Genomic DNA, 21225 nt, shown 5'->3' with positions numbered 1-21225 from the left:
GAGCAGCTTATCCCACGGAGGCTCAGATCTTTACACACATTTGCGCTGTTCCGTGCATATCCCAAAATGCATTACGTGCAACCTTGAGGTCTACATGAGGGACACTGGAACCTTCTTCCTGCTGACTTGTGTCATTATAACAGTTAATTTTGATAATGATTAACATGTATTTTATTGAGGCTTTTGGAATGACTTATCTCTTTTAACCCTTGAAACAACCCTATGCCATAAGTTCTATTATTGTCCCCATCTTACAGATGGGGACACGGGGGCTCAGAGAGGTGAAGCAACCTGCCCGGAGTCACCCACCCCTACGTGACAGGACTGGGATTGGAAGCAGCTCACCTCGTAGCTGGGACTCCCTGGCGCCCGGGGGATGTTGCACTCTGTGGGCTGTTTCTCGCTGTACTCAATGGCCCCAGACTCCTCCTCTTCTCCTTGTCGGAAGGGCTGTCAATGATCATTCCCGCCCACTGCTGTCTAGGAAACCAGATGAGTAAGATTGTTAGAAAAGTGAGCAAATCAGGAGCGGACGGACGTGGCAGGAGAACCCAGGAAGTGCCAGCGAGGCGTGAATGAGACCTGGCATGCGGTGTTTCATGATGCTTGATTGGGCTGTTTAGGGGGATCTTTTCTGTGTTTCTCATTCTTCTGATTCTCGCTCAACATCCAGTGTGGATCACACGGTATTGACAGCCAGCAGCGTGTATCAAACGCCTGCTTGCGCCCAGCTCTTCCTGGAGGCTTTGCAGGCACTGGTTCTGTTCACACTTAAGTGCCCTTTCAGGATAGAACCAGGGTTAGGGACGCTGCGTGCCTCGCCCGAGCCCAAGCCCATCGCACCCTGCAGGCTACTCCGATAATCCTGCAGGCCCCCACTGGTGTTCCAGGTGGGATCCCTGGAAGGGGGCCTGGTGAAAACCAAGGCCTGGTCCCTGCCCGCAGGAGAAGGGAACATAGGGGTCTCTTGGTCAGGAAGGAGTCCCACACTTTGAGCAGTTTCTGGCGTTTTTAGAACAGCTTTCAGTGTGCGCAGACCACCTTGGCAATCCAATGTCACCTATACTGTTATTTAAGACCTAGCTCTTTAATAAATCAACTCACTTCTTTTTGAAGTCTATTTATAACCTAGAAGACGTGTTAATGATTGCTGCAGTTAAAAAATCAACATCACCTGTGATAAATTGCAGGTAACTATGAAAACATGCACAATGAACACGAACCACTGACTACATGTTAGCTTTTGGGTGCTCTGGCCACAGGGACTCACATTGTTTGCTGTGAGCTTTGCGCCCGGGGCCACCCTGCCTTCCTTAAATAGAGAGATGATGAGCAGGGGCAGAGCCACCATAAAGACCCATTCTCTTGTCCCTTGATGTAATCAGGAGGCTGGGAAGAGAATGGAGAAGGCCTCGCTTTCTCACTGTGACCTAATGGTGAAGGCCGCCTGTACTGCTGGTGTCACCAGGGGCATCGGTGACGTGCACACTTCCAAGCTGGCTCGAGAGGCAGAGGGGGCGTTTCAGTGGCCAATTCCAGGGGATTTGAGAACGGGCCCCTCTCCAGGAGCAGCCTGAGGAACAGGCAGCTGTCGGGGCTGCAAAGCCTGCCCCGGGGAGGCGGGAGAAGGTGACCCCAGTGACGGGGCCCATCCAGGTTCCCAGCACAGTGCGGCTGTGTTGCCTGGAGACCCCTTCCCACGGGGCCGACTGGCATCTGCCGAGTCACGGACCGTTCTCCAAGGAGTCACCAGTTTTCTTTTTGGATTAATGCCAGGACAGTGTGTTCGGCAGGGATTCCAGAGGGGTGTAAGAACCGTTTTTTGTGCCGTGGGGAAATAAAGGTACATGAGGCTTCATCTTCAATCCCTTGACTTTTCTTTTTCTTTTCTTTTTTTTTTTTTTTTTTTTGAGATGGAGTCTTGCTCTGTCGCCCAGGCTGGAGTACAGTGGCGCGATCTCAGCTCACCGCAAGCTCCGCCTCCCAGGTTCACGCCATTCTCCTGCCTCAGCCTCCCGAGTAGCTGGGACTACAGGCGCCTGCCACCGCGCCCGACCAATTTTTTGTATTTTTAGTAGAGACGGGGTTTCATCGTGTCAGCCAGGATGGTCTCGATCTCCTGACCTCGTGATCCGCCCGTCTCGGCCTCCCAAAGTGCTGGGATTACAGGCGTGAGCCACTGCGCCCGGCCCCCCTTGGCTTTTCATGGGGGAAAGGGCAGGAGGACGGTTTGGTCGCGTCCCCAGCACATGGGGAGTGGGGAAGACAGCTGGGCTGACAGGAAGTGGCCAGGTCAGGCTGGTGCCGGGTCTGTCTGGTCGCCTGCTGTGTGTGTGTGGAGGAGGGGGTGCGCTTTTCTGCGGTTTCTTCCATGCCTGTGGCAGAGGGGCTGAGGAAGAGGCGTTCGCACCTTTGGCCAGGCTCTTCCCTGCTCCCAGCTCTGTACCCAGGGCATGGGTGCTCTGGGGCTGCCATAACAAATGACCACAAACTGGGTGGCTTAGAACAACACAGATTCATTCATTCACAGTGGTGGGGCCCAGAAGTCTGAAATCCCAGTGCTGGCCGGCCTGCTCTCCCTCCAAAGGCGCTGGGGGAGGATTCTTCCTGCCTCTTCCAGCTCCCGGGGACTCCAGGTGTTCCTTGGCTTCTGGCTGCATCGCTCCGATCTCCGCCTCTGTCTTCACAGCACATTCTCCTCTGTCTGCGTCTCCTCCCCTGTCTTGTCACACGTGGACCCCAGTCATTGGACAAGGACCCCAGGCAGTGACCCTCTTTCCAAGGTCAGGGTCACAGGTACTGAGGTTAGGACTTGGACACATCTTTCATGAAGACACAATGCAACCCTCCACCGCTGGGAGAAGGTGGCCACAGTGGGCAGCCTGCCATGACTCCGGGGAAGATGGACTAGGATCGGAACCTGTAGAAAGACCAGGGGTGGCATTCTGGGGCGTGGGGATGACATCACAGAGGCAGGCGTGCGTGATCACAGTCGTGTTTAGTTCTAGGGAGCAGGGGGTTGCCGTATTTCACAGATGAGAATAATGAGGCCTTTCAAGAAACCAGGAGCTGCCTGGGGCACCCAGGCTGTCAGCAGTGAGCTGGGAATGAAAGTTGGGGGTGGCCACCAGGGAGCCCCACCCCAGGGAAGGGAAGAGTTCTGCTCCCACTGGAGGCATGTTTGTCCAGCTCTCACGACACCACAGGCCGCTGGCCTCTGTGTCTGTGAGGTGGGACACCTTGATCCCCTGGCCTCCTGACCCCTGGCCTTTCCCTGAGATAGTTCCTACGTGCTACTGACATGGCGGCCCAGCTTGGACAGGAGGGGATGCCCACCTGGGGGCTGCTGGGCTCCTCCCTAAGGAGGAGGAGGAGCTGCTGCTGGGTTCCTCCCCAAGGCTGCAGCCTTGTCCCAGGACCCCGGAAGACAACCTGGGACAGGACTGTGGTTGCATCAGGCATGTTTACCTGGGAACCAGAAAACGTTTTTTAAACAAAGCTGTCTTTAAAAAGTGAGGGGGAAAAAAGTACTGTCTGCTTCCCCCGGGGACTTGGGATCCTGGCTCCCGAGGGCGACTTGCCTTTTTGTACTGGCTCAGCCTGGAGCCTCCCGCCTGGGCCTCTGGGCCACAGTGCCCTCTTGGGAGGCAGCAGCTCTGCCAACAGGGGAAACAGCCGCTGGTTGGCTTCTGCATCCTGATTTGCTATGTGTGTGTGTCTGTGTGTGCGCATGCATATCTGTGTGCTTATGCATGTGTGTGCAGGCATGCATCAGTGCACATGTGTATGTGTGTGTGCCGTGCCTGTGGTTGTGTGTGTCCATGCATCTGTGTGTGTGCCTGGGATGGGGCGGTGAGCAGTCAGGATAAAAGAGGAATGCAAGGCCACCATCGCACTCCTGTGTGTCAGCACCTGGCACACAGGGAACACTCACCAGCAGCCACAGCGGGCCCTTGTGCCCCGGGCTATGTGGTGCCTGCCAGGGCAGTGACCACCCGTTGACTGGTCAGTGAGGGTGGGGTCATTTGATGATCAAAGAGGAAGAAGGGACAGGGAGTAGGGGCCTCGGGGAGCACCACTGTGTGCTGGAAACCACACGTCCTGATAGGACCTGCCTCCCAGGATGACTGTGAGGACCAAATCAGATCAAAGGAGCCCGGACAAGGCTGCAGCAGGCACCTGCTGCTTGCCTGATGCACCAACTGTCCCCACGGCCTGCGTAGGCGGCACCCCGCCACAGGCACACGTGGGCAGGGGAAGCTCATGGAGTGGCAAGCACTAGGTGATGTTGATGGGGACAGGGAGGATGCTGGCAAGAGGGTCAGCCACGGTCACAGCGCCCACTGCCTCCCTCACCAGAACCCAGCACAGCACAAGATCTTGCCCCTTTCCCGGCCACCAGATAGGGTAGGGGGGCTGGGAGGTCTCCCAAAGGGCGACTGCCCCGCCACCAGCCCACGCCTGTGGGAACAGAAGACTGCTCTGGGGGGCCTGACTTGGGGCCTCTGCTGCATTCTGGACTTGGGGGCTTCCAGCACGGTGGTGTGGATGCTCAGGGGGCCTGTTTCAAGTCTGATACTCCCTGGACAGTGGGAGAGCCATTCTGATAAGGCCGGAAGCCTCTGGAAAGGGCGGTTGCTAAGACACAGGGCTGGGGGGCCCAGGAGGTGGCTTTGGCAGCTGATATATAAAGGTGGCTCTGCGGTGGGCCCAGCGGGGAGGTCAGGGCTGGGGCAGGTTCTGAGCCTCTGGGGGTCCAGGCTCTCTGGAGGCTGCAGCCCACGGAGGAGACCTGGCCGGTCCCTGCCAACCCACAGCAGAGGCTACTCAGCTCCTTCTCTGCTAATTCTCCAGCTCATCCTGAGTCTTAATCCCTTTATCTTAATAACCTCTTTTATCTTGTGCCAGTTACTTGATTTTTCACCTGTTTGAAGCCTCTTCTTATCTAGCTGGTTGTCACCTTTGCCTTCTTAAAAACCCTTAGCCTCCCTCGGGGGATGGGATTCTGCTATTACACCCAGTGTCCTCTCCTGCTTTGAGGCTCTTCCAAAATTCTCCTCTTAAAACCCCATCCGGGTAGTGGATTTCCCTTCACGTTGTGCCTTCAAGAGAAATCTATGGCTTCTCCTATTTGGCTTCATATGATAGAAAACGTCAAAGACGTACAAAAGTGCAGAGGGCAGTGCCCCCGCCCCGCCGTCATGGAAGTGGGTCCCAGACAGCGCCCCGTCTCCTCCACCCGGACAGCCACTGGAAAGAGACTCCGTGCGCACCTCTGGTCCTCTCTCTTCTGTGACCTCTGTTCTTCCATCTTGTTACCCACCTTCAGGGCGGCCAGCAGGAAGGTGTGGGGGGCAAAGCACATGTCATGGCAGGGGCACTTCCTCTCCACCCTCCCTGGCCCCTCAGCCCTTGCCTCCCCAGGTCAGGGGTGGGGGCCCACATGTCAGCATTGGGTAGCAGAAGGAATGGGGAAGGTTCTGGAAGGTCCCACCCCGATGCCCCTCATGACCTTGGGGAGTATGTGGTGGGGTCCAGTCCACCCTCCCAAAAGACACCTAAGAAAGTCAGCAGGTGCGATTTCTGACCTGCTCCCTAGGGAGTCCCCGCTGTACTGTATACACATCACGGTCAGACTCACCCAGAAGGCATTCATTGGCACCTACTCCATGCTCAGGCACTGGGGGTGCAGGGAGAGCTGTCTACTCCATGGAATGGGAGCCTCTGCAGTGAGTGTGCCAAGTGCTGGGTGCCAGGGGAGTGGGGAGGATGAAGAACAGGAGAGTGACCAGGCAGGAGCCCAGCTAGTGGCCCCAGAGGTCCTGGGAAGCAAGGGCAGCTCGGTGAGGCCGGGGCCATGGTGGACGTTGAGTCGCAAGAACAGGCTCCTGGTGGTGGAGACCCAGACAAGACGGAAGGGCCTGGGTCGTGCGCATCAACTCCCACTCACTGAGGCTGGTCCCGTTCCTCCCCGCACCTTGCATGCCCCTGTGCCCCGTCCCTGGACACGCTCACTCCCATAAAAGCCACTGCCAGCCATCCGCCTCTCTTCCGGCAGATATTGATTACAGAGCGTTTTAGTCCCAAGGGTAAATTTCTGGAAGTCCATCCCCGGCTTAAAGGATACATGAGCACTTGGCGCCTTGATTCGAGTTCACAAACGGCCCTCTGGAGAGGTCAGTGCAGCTCTGCCTGCGTCGCTGCCGTCCCAGCTGGGCCTGCATGGGGCTGTGTGCCCATAGCAGGGCTGACTGGGCTGACCCACAGCCTGGGACACGAGGGAGAGGCTGGAAACAGACCTTGTCACCGTGGGCTGGCCTCGGCTGCGGCTGTCCCGGCCCAGGCAGCTTGAGGTCAAGCCAGGTTGGCCTGCAGAGGCAGGAGCCGTGCCCAGGCCTGTGGCCAGCCCTGTGGGACACAGAGTGTCAGACACATCCAGTACTCGAGCTGGCCCCTGCTCCCCCTCCTCCCAGGGCCTCTGCCAGCATCCTCCTGGGTGGGCCCGGCCCAGCCCTAGCCCCTGACTCTGGAGCAAGAGTCCTAAGTCCAGCGCTCAGGCCTCATAGAGGCCTTGCAGCCTCCCACCCACGCGGCCCGCTTGAGACAGGGTGAGTCACACGGCTGTGGTTCTGCCTTGGGGAAAACTGAAGCCCAGGACAGAGCTGGGGCCTCAGCCCGCCCAGAGGTAACAAGGTACAGGCTGTGCATTTAGCCCAGGAGAGTTGTGACAGCTGCCAAGACCCCTGTGCCCTCAGCTGAGCCACCTCGAAAATCCCAGCCCCTTGTCAAGACCAGAGGTGGGTGTGCTGGGAAGGGGCATGAGAGGCGAATCATAAATAGAAACGCCAGCTCCAGCCACAGCGAAGGGGCTCCTGGCTGCCAGGGACCCCGCAGTCTTTGCTGCCCTGTGCTGCCCTATGCCAGACCGTTTCAGAACAGGCTGTACAAAGGCCAACTCAGTCATCTCCCAAACCCCAGAGGAGCCCCAGGATTGTCCCCCTCCCCAGAGAGAAGCCTGCAGCCTGGAGCTGGCCTCTCCCCAGGCTCTCAGGCGCAGCTGTGTGCCCAGTGGCTTAGCAGCTCTGCAGAAGGCAAGCGATGGAGTGCCCGAAACCGGGTGCGATGGAAACCGGGTGCCAGAAATACACCAGGTCCCTTGTCCCAGCCATGCTGTGACAGGGTCCAACAACCGTGCCCACGGGCGGGGGGCTTCTGACCACCATGTCCCACCCAGCCTCTCCTCAGGCCAGAATCTCCACCTGCATTCTCTCTGTCCCCAACTCTCAGAGTTCCCACCAAATCCTGTAGAGGAATCCACAAAAGAGACCCCTTTCCTACCTTCCCGTGAGTTCCCCTCCTCGGCTGCCCTCTTCTCCCCCACCCTGGGAGTGAGCTCTGGCTCCTCAGAGTCCCACATGCCCTGGGAGTTTCCTGCAGGAAACAACAGTCTTCCCCAGAGGCGGCTGTGCCGGGGGCGCGGCTCCTAAGGGCAGTGTGTCAGTCTCGCTGGTCTGCCCGCCCTGGTCTGAGAGCTCCTGCGGGGCCGCTGGACCCTGTCTTATTTTTCTGTGTACCCCTAGCATCTGGTGAGATGGAAGGGCCTGGACTAGAAATAACGCGCGGCCTCCGTGGGCTCCTGGGGCCAAGGCCACTGGGTCTGGCGTGGTCCCGGCAGGGCGGAGGGGCCCCAGGTGGATCCTCCCTTCCGCAGGTGGAACAGCAGCTGAGGGTGGTGTTCAGAGCACGTTTGCCGACTGTGACCCCGGGAGCATTTACCAGCGTCCCTGTAACTCTCAGCCCACCCAGAGTCATCTGGGAGTGTCGTGGAGTCGTGACCTTCCTCCAGGTAACCAAGTTAAGTGAATACAGGATGGGCTACCAGGTGCCCGTTGCCAACCACTGAGGTCGACAGGCTGGGGTTCTGGTCCGGTCTTGGTCGGCCAGGCCCCGCTTCCCACCAGGGCCTCCCTTCTCATCTGTAAACTGCACAGGGGCTCTAAATGCCACGTTGGCCCTGCCGATCTGGGGTCTGAGGGTGCGAGTCTGTGAGTGTCCCCCAGGAAGCAGCCCCCAGCGCAGACCCCCGTTCCCGTGGTGTGTGGGTCTCAGCCGGCGCGGGGACTGCAGCCACGTCCAATGTTCCCAGCCCTCAGGAGGCCAAACTCCCACCCCAAGAACATCATGGCCAGGACAGCAGGCAAGAGAGTGCCAACTCGCTGGGCAGGGTTGGCTTCCAGAAGGTTCAGTGGAGGCTGTGGGGCAGTGGGAGACACTGCTGGCCCGGGAGGAGGGGATGTGACCAAGGGATTGGGGCTGGTGAAGCGGCCTGGCTTGTGGGACTGGTTGCAGGGGCTGCCAGTGTGACAGAATTGTGGGCCCTGCTGCGGTGGGCACTGAGCTGGCACAGCCGGTGGTGGAGGGAGGAGCAGGGCCTGAGGCTTCATCTGGAGGCTGGAGCCTGGGGGAGGTTCATCAAAGGGCGGATGGGGTTGAAAAGGTGGCTCTGCCACAGGCGATGGGAGGCAGTGGGGCAAGTTGATTAGGCTTTGCCTAATCCAGGTGGGCACGGGGCCGGCGCAGCTGCACGCGGAGAATGTGAGGGCCAGGCAGAGCGGGGAGGGATGGGCTTCTGTGGCTGAGGGGCGCACAATGCCCCTTCCGTGGGGAGTTGCAAAGAGCCAGGCTGCCCCCCAGAGGCCTCCACTGGGCTAGATGCTACTGAAGCTGCCTGTAATGGGGTGAACAGTGTCCCCCAAAAATGTGTCCAGGTCCTAACCCCAGGTACTTGTGGACGTGGCCTTGCTTGGAATCCGGGTCTCTGCAGATGTAACTGAAGATCTTGGTATGAGACCCTCCTGGAGGATCCGGGTGCCAGGGGGGTGATTCTTACAGGGCCTGGGGAATGGGCTACAGCCTGGCCCCAGGCCTGACCTCCCGCCAGGGTGGCTGCCGGAGCGTGGGGATGCCCTTTGGTCCGGACTTGCAGGATTTGTAAGGGGGGCGTGTTTTTCCCATTATAAAATGATCCCCAAGAGGCAACATAACATGGGGTGTCCCCAAAGTCAGAGGACCCACACGTGTGTGGCTGCTTGGCCAGATGCAGGTGGTTTAATTTGGGGCCGGCGTCTGCTGTCTCAATGTCGGTGGAACGGGGTCAGGCCGGGCCCAGCCCGCACTCCCCTGCAGAGGTCAGCTGGTCCCGGCCACGGAGCCTGGCAGGTTCGCTGCTGGCTGTGATCACGATCAATGCATTGATGGGAATGTGAAGAGCTGTGGAAATTCCACTTTGTTTTTTAAAGAAACAGCATTGGTCACCCAAAGTCCACCGCCGCCAGCGTTTCTGCGCACTCCAGCTCCCCATCACGGGGGCTTTACCATGTCGAGGGCACCTCACCCTGTTTCTCAGCACCGTGGCACCCAACTTCCCTGGGGCTGTCGTTGTCAGCGGTTTCATTGTATCCCCCAGGGTGTGAGCTGCAGACGAGGGGGCACTTTCTGTCCCCACCTGCCTGTCACTTCTACCCGCGATGGGTTTTTTGTGTATTTCTGTCCTGATGCAGCCTGCTTGAACCACCTCCCAAACAATAAACCTGTGTTTGGTCCCAGGGCTGTGGGACGCCCTGAGGATGGGGGAGCCATCGAGGCTTGCCGGGCTCAGTGGGTGTTGGAGCAGCTGCCCCCCGCCAGGCCTGACTCAGTGTGGCTTGAGGCCATCAACCCTCCGTCCTGCTGCCCAAACCCAGTGCCCACCCCAGAGCTCCCATGGTACAGAGCTCCCATGGTACAGGATGATCCCAAGAGCTGCTGATTCCGGCCAGACGCGGTGGCTCAAGCCTGTAATCCCAGCACTTTGGGAGGCCAAGGCGGGTGGATCACGAGGTCAGGAGATCGAGACCATCCTGGCTAACACGGTGAAACCCCGCCTCTACTAAAAGTACCAAAAAAAAAAAAAAATAGCCGGGCGAGGTGGCGGGCACCTATAGTCCCAGCTACTCGGGAGGCTGAGGCAGGAGAATGGCATAAACCCAAGAGGCAGAGCTTGCAATGATCCGAGATCGCGCCACTGCACTCCAGCCTGGGCAACAGTGCATGACTCCGTCTCAAAAAACAAAACAAAAAAAGAGTTGCCTATTTCACAGCATCTGCTGTGCACTGCAGCCCGGGTACCTTCCTCGGGCCCTGCCCAGCTCTGACCACAGCCAGGAGCTAGGAGGACCCCCCGGGCTGCCGTAAAGCAAACCAAGGGCTCAGGGCTCCAGAATCATCTGGTCACCCTCCAGTCTTAGTGAACTCCAAAGCCCGTGTTCTTTCCCCAAAGAGCCCCAGGAAACCGGGAAAGAACCGGGCCGGGCCCTGGCAAGCACCAGTTTGCATTCCGTGTCTGGACCTGCCTGTCCTGGATACTGCGTGGGCGTGGAAGCAGACAAGATGTGTGGCCTTTGGTATCTGGCTTCTTTTACTTGGCTCATCTGTGGGGCTCATCTGTGTCGTCGCATGTTGTTGTCGCATGTTGTCGCATGTTGTTGCATGTGTGAGTGCTGTGCTTCCTTCCTCTTGAAGGTCGAATGTTCTTCCGTCCGTCGCGCAGATGTGACCCATGTTTATCCGTTCACCCGTGTGGACGTCTGGCCGTGTCTACTTTCTGATGGGCCTGAGCCATGCTGCTGGGAGCGCGCGTGCGCGTACCACCTGGGGGCATGCACTCGTTTCTCTTGGGCGTGTGCTCGTTTCTCTTGGGTGTGTGTGCTTCTTTCTCTTGGGTGTGTGTGCTCCTTTCTCTTGGGCGTGTGCTCGTTTCTCTTGGGTTCGTGTGCTTATTTCTCTTGGGTATGTTGTGTCCGTGCATTTTCACCCACAGTGCAGCCCCCTGTGGGCCCCTGGAGTCAGTCACTGGTCCATGCACTGGGCTGTACCTGCCTCCTCTGCCCTGCTCTGCAGGCACCAGTACCGTCCACACCTAGATGCGGGGTCCCTAGGGTCTCTGCTCACACACCCCCACCCCGCGTGCTGTCTGCTGTCCTAGGTGACCGATTTTGTTCTTTTCCTCTGGCCTCACTGTTTCTGTGTGTGCAGGGGATGGGCAGTCACTGCCCTTACACCCGCAAGGCTGCATGGGGATCAGGGATCCCCATGGCCAGGCCCCCTGGACACGGAGACAGAGGGACAGGTCTCCACCTGAGTGGGTCTATGTGGAGAGGCAGAGACATGAAACCAGCAGCCCTGTTGATAAACGCACCACCCAGGCTCTCCGCCCGCGAGACAGTAACTCTCAGGCCTGTAGGATGGAGTCATTCGTTTCACTTCCCTGGGTCTCAGTTTCCTCATCTGTAAAATTGGAGGGGAGCTAAACATCTGGGTGAAATCTGACCTCCTGGGACACGGAGCGGTGAGTGGGGAGGAATCCTGGGCCCTGTAGCAGCAGGGCGTGGAGGGGTCATGGTGGAGAGGCAGGGGCTTCCCGGTTGTACGGACCAGCAGCCCAGAAAATGTTCTCTTGGACCATCCGAGCATCGCACTCCCCCAGCTGTGGGCAGCCCCGTGGACTTTGGGGTTGCGCCAGGGCCCAGCACCTCTGGCACCAACCTGCTGTGTGGCCCTGGGCGAGTCAGCTTCTTCTCTTGGCCTCAGAAACTGCAGCTGTCGGCAAGGCGCGGTGGCTCACTCTTGTAATCCCAGCACTTTGGGAGGTCAAGGTGGGTGGATCACTTGAGGTCGGGCGTTCGAGACCAGCCTGGCCAACATGGTGAAACCCCATCTCTACTGAAAAAAATACAAAAAAATTTAGCCGGTCATGGTGGCAGGTACCTGTAGTCCCGGCAACACGGGAGGCTGAGACAGGATAATCGCTTGAACCCAGGAGGCAGAGGTTGCAGTGATCCAAGATCGTGCCATTGCACTCCAGTCTAGGCAACAGAGTGAGACCCCGTCTCAAAAAAAAGAAAGAAAGAAAAGAAACTGCAGCTGTAACATGGAGAGAAAGTGGGGAAATGGTGCCTTTGCTCTCCTGGGGTTTTTCTCCTTCCAGGGCGTAGAAACCTCCCAGTCCCTGCACTGGGTGGGAGGTGGGTGGGGAGTGGGTGTTCCTACTGCCACCCCATTTAGCATCCTGTGCCCAGGGGAGGATGCACATGCAAAGGTTGCGTGGACACCTTGGTGAAGCACTGGGATGCATGGGAATCGCAACTTGGCAACGCATTGAGCAAGGCACGAGCTTTCCGTTCATAGAAGGGTTCCCCTTGGAGGTCAGCAAAATCCAGCCCCTCCCTGTCCTCTCTGTGCAACTCGGGCCATAATGGACCCCATTAATCCCTTTTCCTGAACACCTTGGCAAGCCCTCCACCACAGCGGAAGACAGATTGGGGGTCCTTCTGTTGGAGACCCCCCCGTTTCCTGTGTGAGACAGATTGGGGGCCCTTCTGGAAGCTCTGTTCTGAGGGGAACCAAGGAGGCCTCGGGGCTGGACCTGCCTGCTGGGGCAGGAGGGGTTTCTAGAGTCTGTGTCCTCCCCACTGTGCAGAGTCACAGGGAGGAAGCTGGACCCGAGGGTCCGTTCCCAGGTGAGCAGGAGGTGCTTCGTCAAGGGACACTGTGCATTGTCCAGGAGCATTCACGACCTGCTGGCGTCCCCTGTGCCCTCCCTGCGTCACGTGTGATGACAATACTGTCTGCTGGGCAGGGGGAGGATTGGGTGGCTAACAGAATCGAAGCGCTCGAAACAGCCTGGAATGAGGCTTTACGGGTTGACTTTGTTGTTTCTGTTGTTAGGTGATTTTTATTCCTGTTTTGGGGTTCTCTCTGTACAAGACATTGGGCTGACCTCCCCCACCCAAGTTGGTGCCCCCAGGGTCCTACCTGCCAGGCTTTGTGTTTTATCTGCAGTGTGTGACCCCTGTCCCTTGACAGATGGCATCAGGGAAGGAGTGGCTCTGAGGTGGCCGCCTGCCCTGGGGTCCCCTGGGCTGTCACACCCATGGGCTGACCAGAGCACCAACTGCAGCCCTGCATTGGCGGGTGGGAGTGGGGTAGCCACCTCACCTTGATACACCCAGGGGCAGCCTCAGCTCCTGGACATGAGGGGCCGCCCCAGGTACCTGCATACCCCAAGGAGAGCTAGGGTGGGACGTGTGGGCAGCAGGTGACCTTATGACCTCTCTGGTCTTGGAAAGAAGGCTCCTACAGCCAGTCCTGGGTAATGTGAGCTGGGGGACAGAGGGGAGCCGGGATGACGATGCCTGTCTGGGATGACAATGGTACTGGCGGGGTACCATGTACCTGGTGGGCAGAGGGCACTGCCCGGGGTCCTGGCTTCCCTCGGTGCCCCTCTCTGCTGGGGGAGGCCCTGCGTGCTCACAGAGTGTTGAAAGTGGGCTACCCGGTCAGGGCCTTGTGTTCCCCCTCAGACTGGGACCCCTGAGTGTCCTCATAGGCCTCTCAGGAGGACATACTGTGCTGGCTTCTCCTGGGCTGCCTTGGCCCTGGGAAAGGTGTCCTGGCTCGGCTGTGAGCGCCACCCTGCCTGTCCAGCACCTGAGGGATACAGGGGAGAGCTTGGCTGTGTGTGTCACACCTGGGTGGCACCACGCTGGCCCTTCATAGAGAGCACTGCTGTGGGCTGCCCCTTCCTGAGGCACCCAGAGCCGAACCCAGCAGCCTGGCCAGGGAGACTCCACTGCAATTATCCCCTCCCTCCTTCTGAGGACTCAATCTCTGTTAATACAGCCCGAGATGGTGGCTGCAATTTGGGAGACCTTGGCCAGGTTTTCCTCTGCAGAGGGAGCTCCTTGGCAGACCGCTGCAGACCCCACTCTCATGCTGCACTGACAAGCCGTGGGCCCGGGGCTTGCGATGAATGTTCGCGTGAGTCTGGCTCCTCAGAGCAGGGGGGCCGCCTCTGCAGTCCTGCCAGGAGCTGCAGGGAAGAGCTCCTGTTGGTGTCCTTGGCCACAAGGACAGAAGGACCAACCACAGGCCAGGCCGTGAGCGCCCCACCCCCGCCACCACCTTCCGCCTCTGCAAGTGAACGCACCCTAGGAGCTTGTGTTCCTTCGGGCGCTTGGCTGGGCCACGGGGCCTCCAGCAGGGAAGGCTGGCTGCTTGAAGGAAGAGAGGCCAGGGGGAAGCAGTGCTTGGACCCAGGGTCCAGGAGCCCAGAGAGGGGAGCCGAGGGACAGAGAGAGAGGAGGGGAGGCTGGATATGCCCTCAGGAGGCCTCTGGAAGTGGCTCCTCACCACGGAGCAAGGCAGCAAGGCCTCCCTGGGGCGGGGGCTTGTCCGGAGGCCGGGGAAGGGCTGCTACCTCCATCCTGCCACCAAACACCTGCGGGCAGGGCTGGGTGCCTGGGCTGGTGATTAAAGCCCCCTGCTCACTGGCTTTCCCCAGCTCACTGGAGGCCACTCCTCCCTGCCTGTCCCAGAATGGGCTCAACTCCATCACTGGGGTCTGTCTCCACCTCTGCCCCAGCCCGGTGGCTCCTCCTTCCCCCATCACCCCGGCTGGTTGCACGTGGCCCCACAGAATGCTGGCAAGAGCACAGCCGGCACCTTCAGAGCTGATGCCCCTGGCAGACCCCAGCAGGCTTGGCCATGGCCCCGGACCCTGGGGCTGCCCCTGCTGCACGGCCTCCTGGTCTCTGCTCACTCAGCTGGCCGGTGGCCACGTGCTCCTCCAGGGCTGGAGGCTTCCTCCTGTCTGGCTCTCAGGCCCGCTGCCTCATGGTCACCCCAGGGTCCCCTGAACAGGAACAGCTGCGGAAGGTCCCCATGGAGGTGGTGTGTGGGTGGGCAGTGGAGGAGACTGAGGCTGGAGGGTTTTGGGGGAGAGTGTGGGCCTGCTTGCACCCCAGGCTCCCCACTCGGTGTCAGCGATGACCTGTCACCCAGTCCCTGCCCTTGGAGCTCAGGTGCCCCTGGAGGGCAGAGAGAGACCTCAGTCTTAGCCCACAGCAGCTGCATCCTCTTTGTTTCACTCTGGTCTTCTTGTTGGAGTTTTTACCCACATGCCTGGATCCAGGCTGCGCTGGAATTAGGAGGATGAGCAGGCTGGGGCCAGATGAGGAGACACAGCCATATGCCAGCTTCTCAGCTGCGTGTCCCTAGGTGGCCACAACCCAGCCGCTTCTCCCTCTGTCCCCCCACCTGGGTAGTCAGTGGCCGGCAAGGCAGTCCACCGGGGGTGGCACACTGAGCCCAGGAGCCTCACCAGGAGGGCCAGGCGAGGGGGCACTGGCACCACCCAGAAGAGGCCCCAGGTGTGCCTGAGGGCGTTCAGGACAGAGGCCAGCCCCACAGCACAGCAGTCAAGCGTCTCTTCTGGAAATGGGTGTCTAGGCTCCCCTGGGGGCCCAGGTTCATGTCCTATTTCCAGTGTAAATGCTGAGGCTCAGCATGGCGGGTTTGAGATTGTGTCCACAACCCCAGCAGGCCCCTGCCTCCAGCTGCACTGCCTCCAAGTGACGGCCCCCACCCCCTTACCCGCTCCCCGGCAGACCCCTGCTGCCACCTGGCTGCAGCTTGCAACTGAAAATCAGTCTCTTTTCAGTTGGGACAGGGGTGCTGGGTCTGGCTGGGACCTGGTGGGGCCAGGCCTGCCTCAGGGACCACGCCCAGCCTGGCCCCCATGGCCAAGGCTTCCTAGGGCTGGTGGAGTGATCAGCTACAGGGGTGTGGGGTCAGGGTACTAACGCCAGCTGACCCGGTAGCTGCTCTGAGCCTTCAGTGGCCTGGTGTCAATCAGGAGGACAGGTGGACAGGGCCGGGGGCGGGCTGGCCTGGCCGGGCCCACAGGCACAGGACTTGGCTGAGGCAGCCCGGAGAACACGAAGGCATGGCTCGAAGCAGCATCCTCAGCAGGGCAGGCCACTTCATACGCCCCTCTTGAGGTCCAACCACTCCATGGCTGCCTCTGAGAAATGTCTTCCCAGTAGGAGGCCTGCCCTCCCCTCTCACCACCTCTGCTATCTCCAAAGTGCATTTGGGGCTTGAGCTGTGCTCCTTTGAGGGGATCCCAGGCACGGTGTGGCCCACGAGACCTTGGATGGGCCGTTTCTCCTCTTGGGGCCCCAGTTTCTTCTTCGTGTGTGTGTGTGTGTGTGTGTGTGATGGGGGTCTCGCTTTGTAACCCAGGCTGAGTGCAGTGACTTGACCACAGCTCACAGCAGCCTCGACCTCCCAGGCTCCAGCCATCCTCCCACCTCAGCCTCTCTAGTAGCTGGGACCACAGGCATGTGCCACCACAACCAGCTAATTTTTTTATTTTTGTAGAGACAGGGTCTCGCTATGTTGCCCAGGCTGATCTCGATCTTCCGGGCTCAAGCGATCTGCCCACCTCAGCCTCCCAAAGTGTTGGAATTACAGGTGTGAGCCACCACACCCGGCCCACTGCATCTTTAAAATGTGATGATGACCCCTGCTCCCCGCACCTTGCGAGCGTTCTGAGAATCATATCAGATGGGATAGAACATCCAGGAGGGCCTGGGGGCTTTAAGGTCCATCAATGCAGCAGATGTGCTGGGAAAGCCCCTGTCCCAAGCCCCCCGGGGCCCAGCTGCCACAGCTGAAGTGCATGCCACGGCTCTCTGAAGAGGCTGCTGCTCCTGCAGGGGTGGGCAGGCTGCCCACATTAGCACTAGGCATTCGGTCCACCCAGACACAGCAGCCTGGTCCCTTGTGCTGCCGTCTGCTCTCAGGGAGGGCATCTGCTGCTGTGGTGGTCTCCATGGGGTGACTCAGGAGGCCTGCTGCTGTGGTGGTCTCCATGGGGTGATCCTTTGCTCACAGCAGGATCTTCATGGTCACTTGCACTGGGACCTTAGTAAGTTTCTGGAATGCAACTGTGTGGTGTTGACATGATGGCTGCTGTCCTTTAACTGATGGCTGCTGTCCTTCCTTGGGACCCACTGACCTCTCCATCCCATGTGTGAAGAGCCAAGCATGTGGGCTTACATTCCTTTATCCTTGTGATTTCAGAGCATTTCCACCCCCGCAGTCTTGAATGAGAATCTATCTGGTTTAAGCAGAAGTATCTGTGCCAGATGCTGCTGCTGAAGGCTGACCGCGAGCTCCTGCTTTTCTGGCCCCTGCCAGTTGATGGAGCACCCCAGTGGCTGAGCCTCCTCTCTGCCCCCGTGCAGCTCAGCCCAGCCCTGTCACTCTGGGCTGTGGGTGAGGAGGCCACGCAGGCATGGAGGGGGCTGGGTCTGGGCTCACACTCACCTCTGCAAGCGCCTTCCCCAGGGCCTCCTGTGGGCCTGGGACATCATCTCCCTGACTCAGAGCACGCCCTGATTTACAAACAGGGCCCGAGAGATGAATGTGGCCAGCTGAGGCCACACAACCGTTGGAGGCAGGGCTGAGCCCTTTTCCCCAGCTCTGTGGTCCCTGGGCCTCTGCAGGAGGACAGGGGAGGAATTGGGCACAGGGAGGATGCAGAGTGAGTCCAGGACTCAGTTGGATTCCTTCTCAGAGCTTCAGCCTTTCCCAGAGCAGAGGCAGTGTCTGCCCCGGCCCAGGTTCAGCTGAGTGTGGTCCCAGCTGACAGCTCTGTGTGGCCCGACGAGGCGCCAGTGACCTTTCTTTACAAAAATCCCTTTATCCCAGCCTGAAGGCGAGCGTCTGGGAGGCAGGGGGTGGGGAGCACTTTGGAGGCCAGATAACTGCTGGGAAGGCAGCTAGGGGAGGCAGGGGGGCCATGTGCACTGGCTCTGGGTGGGGACCCTGAGGGGCCTGGGCCCCATGCTGCCAAACAGCTGGCCGTGGCCTGGGGTCAGAGAGCATGGCCCCTCCCTGGGTGTCCGGAGGCGAGCATCCCCTGGGACACAGGGCTGGCCAGGTGGAGGCAACCTGACCTGTCCCTCCCCACCTGCTCTGGGCTGGCACCACATGGGACCTCTTGTCCCCCAGTGATGGGAGGGGTCTTTCGTGCCCCGCATGAGAAACGGAAGGAAGAGCATGCTGCAGCCTACGCAGTGGGGGTTGTGGAGGGGTGGTCAGCCCAGTGTCAGAGCTCACTTCCTTCCTGTGCCCTCGCCTCTGTCCCCTCCGCAACTCCTAGATGGCCCGGGAAACTCAGCAGGGCAGGAGGAAGTGGGAGCCATGAGGAGGGGACCAGAAGGTGCCTGTGGTTAACAGGAAGGGCGGTCAAGCAGTGGCTCTGGGCATGGGTGGGACCCTGCCGCGGGCAGGGCGGCCCCCAGGCGCTGCCACCATGGGGCGGTGGTTTCGCTGTGGTCTCAGGAGTGCAGCAGCTGCACAACACCATCACGGCCACCTGCAGTCCCCAAGAGCCCCACGTGTCCGCCTGGCCTGGGCATTCTGCAGCCCTGGGCACAGGCAGGGGTGGGAGTCTGGGGCCGGTCTGGAGGAGGATGCTGGGGTCTCAGGAGAGGACCTGGAAGGGGCACCCATCCCTGCCTGCCCTGAGGAGGCCCTGAGGAGGGCCTCAGGAGTGGCTTCTGCCTGGCTGCCACGGTTCTGGCTCTCTGTCCCACTTACTCCCTGGCCCTCCAGAACGTTCCCCGGCCCTTAGCAGCTCCAGGGTCTCTCAAGCCCCCTTCCAGCCATGAGCGAATTCATTCTAGAGATGCAGCATTGGCCCCTGTGTGTACCTCACCCGACTGAGTCCAGAGCTGGGCCTGTGTCCCCTCAGCGGAAGCACAGCCCTGCCCAGCCCAGCCAGGCTCAGCTAAGGGGAACCCACCTGGGCCAAAGCGAAGCACTGCCACCGTGCACTTCAGGTCCAAAGAGACGGGCGGGGGCAGTCAGCTGCTCCTGAGGACCGACAGCAGGGGAAAGGATCCTGGACAAAGGGGCTGGGTCTCCAAGGAAGAAGGAGGAGCCCCCTGCAGAGGGCCAGGCAGAAGCAAAAGCCCAGCTCGGGGGCTGGGGTGCAGAGAAAGGGGGGCCTTCTGTGGGCCAACCGTCTCCCACGTTCCCTCTCCAGCCTAGTGGGACCATGAGTGGGAGGCTGGTGGGTGGCTCTGCCCACTGACCTGCACCTGGCACCCACACACGCCCCTCCCCGACCCTCAGCCTCACCCCTCTCTGGGTCACAGGATCACCCTTACCCCACCCCCAAGTCCTAGCAGACCTCTGAGGAGACCCACTCACGCAGCCCCTGTGGGCTCCCTAGCCCATCCCGCTATATGGCAGAGGAGGCTCTGCTCAGAGCCCGTTCTTTCAGTGGACAGCGGGTTTCCAGCCCAACCCAAATCCAAAGTGTTCCCTTTTGGTGCCCCCCTCCCTCCTTTCCAAAAGGCCCAAAGAGGCACAAAGTGGCACAAAGTCATGACTGAGAAGAGCGGCTGGGCAGGGCAGCCACCTGGGATGGGCCAGGGGCCAGCAGGAGGAGGGGCTGGGGGGCCAGCCCTGCCTCACCGTGAGACTTCACAGGCTGGGGAGTGGGCCTGGCTCACTCTGGACTAGGAAGAGTGGCCCCCACCCTGGTCACTAGGTCTGCCCAACAGCTGAACAAAACCTGGCGCTGCCCCAGGCAAGGGGCACTTGGAGAATTGGTTCCTGAGGGCACACGCGACCCCCCACGCTGGGAGTCGTGCCTGCTGGGTGGCCAGCGGATGGCTACAGTGGCAAACACAGGGCCCCTGGAGGAGAGAAGGAGGCCCTTCCTGTCCTGTCTGGTGACCAGCAGGAGGCCCACAAGGCGACTCAGCACCTGACATGACGTTGGAAGAGGAAATTTCCTCAGGCCCCCCAGGAATGGAAGCTGCAGAGGAGGGTCGTGGCTGATTTGGACTTGGGGTCAGGTGGTGGCTTCCAGGCCCACCTGTCACCTGCCTGTTTCCTGCTGAGCTCCAGGCCTGCACCGTTCCATCCTCCCAGGCTTGGCCAGAGCTGGGCACTGGGGACCACATACATTTAGTGACCCTCCCCAGCCACTCCTTGTTCCCTGGCCTCCTGGCCTGGCCTCCAGAGTGAGCCTCCTTAGGGGACCTTGGGGTCTTGGGGCTGGGACCCCACCAGGCAGAAACGTGACCTTTCAGACTGGAATTGCCCACACTTCCTCTCTGGCCCCAGGGACAGTCTCGCCGTGGGAGGGGCACTCCTGGGCTCCTTCCTCCCAGGACTCACAGCGTCCCTCCTGCACTTGGACTTCAGGACTGTGGGGGCAGGGTGAGACCACAGCTGGAGGTGGACACAGCACCGCGCACAGTGGAGACCACAGCTGGAGGTGGACACAGCACCGCGCACAGTGGAGACCACAGCTGGAGGTGGACACAGCACCGTGCACAGTGGTGGAAAAGGGTTTGACAACTGCAGGCTGAGGCCCAGCTGTGTACAGATGAGCAGATAGTCACTGGGGGCTCTGGGGGTGAAGGTGCTGCTGGCATCAGGGACGGGCCAGCCCCCCAGGGAATGGAGGCCACTGAGAGCGACCCCCACATCAACCCTGGGCGGCCTCAGGCAGGCAGAATCCTGAGGGCTGGGCCCAGAGGGTCCACCTGGAGTCCTTGGTCGCTGGAGCCTGGCCCGGGGCTTCCCCACAGGCAGTGCAGGCCAGTGGCGATTGCAGGCATTTTGTGTTTCCCAGCTTGAGTGGGATCCCAGGTTGCTGCTGCCTCAGCCAGCGTGTCTGTTTCCTTGTCCACCCATCCTTTCCCTCTCTCCCTCCCCTCACGGGGGGTTCCCATGGGGGGCTGTGCTCCCTGGGGCTCCCAGCCTTCAGCTTTCACTGCCGTGGATGAAAGTCCTGCCAGCGCCGAGAGGGCCTCAGCAGCTCACACCCTGCAGATGCCAACTGTCCGTTATTCCTTAGGCAACGCCTGGTGTGGCAGGTGGCCGGGGGATGGGAACCTCACTAGGGTTCCAGTGGAAATCAGCCCTGAAACTAACCCTGCTCACCTCTCTGAGGACTCTGCCCTGATCTGGAGACGTCAGGAACAGTGGGGAGGCAGACGGGCGCCCCAGGCACCTCCACTGGGGAGGGCCTGCCACACACCACCCAGGGTCTCCACCCCGGAGCCGTGTGACACGTGACAGGCAGCCTGTGTGAATCCAAACACGGGAAGCACCTGCCGCATATCCCTGCCCTGTCTGCTGGGACAGAGCCACGATCAGACCCTGCCACCCCTCACCTGCACTGCAGCTGTTGGGAGAAGAGAATGTGCAAAGAACAAAGAAGTGCAATGTGGAGCCCTCCAAGCACTCCCAGTGCTACGTGGAGAATCCGAATTGACTCCCCGAGTGGCCAAGCCTCTGGGAAGTGACATGGAA

The 21225-nt window shown here is 60.1% G+C and overlaps 1 protein-coding gene across 5 annotated transcripts in view; it reads left to right on the top strand.

Moving 5' to 3' along the window:
• The window catches only part of LOC105469759 (oxysterol binding protein like 5), a 79886-nt gene that overhangs the window by 11758 nt on the left and 46903 nt on the right, over positions 1 to 21225 (top strand). Inside the window, exon 1 of one of the 5 annotated variants that reach the window (XM_011721263.3) lies at positions 7720 to 7846. The exons of 3 other annotated variants lie outside the window; for them this stretch is intronic. The gene's annotated coding sequence lies outside the window, so the exon portion shown is untranslated. Of the gene's footprint in view, positions 1 to 7719; positions 7847 to 21225 lie in introns of those variants that run through there. One more of the 5 variants, XM_071074090.1, reaches the window with a different exon arrangement.

Source organism: Macaca nemestrina, chromosome 12, assembly GCF_043159975.1.
Source record: "Macaca nemestrina isolate mMacNem1 chromosome 12, mMacNem.hap1, whole genome shotgun sequence".
NCBI classification, from domain to species: Eukaryota; Metazoa; Chordata; class Mammalia; order Primates; family Cercopithecidae; genus Macaca; species Macaca nemestrina.
The sequence above is the reverse complement of the archived record's forward strand: the minus strand, read 5'-3'. Positions and strand labels throughout refer to the sequence as shown.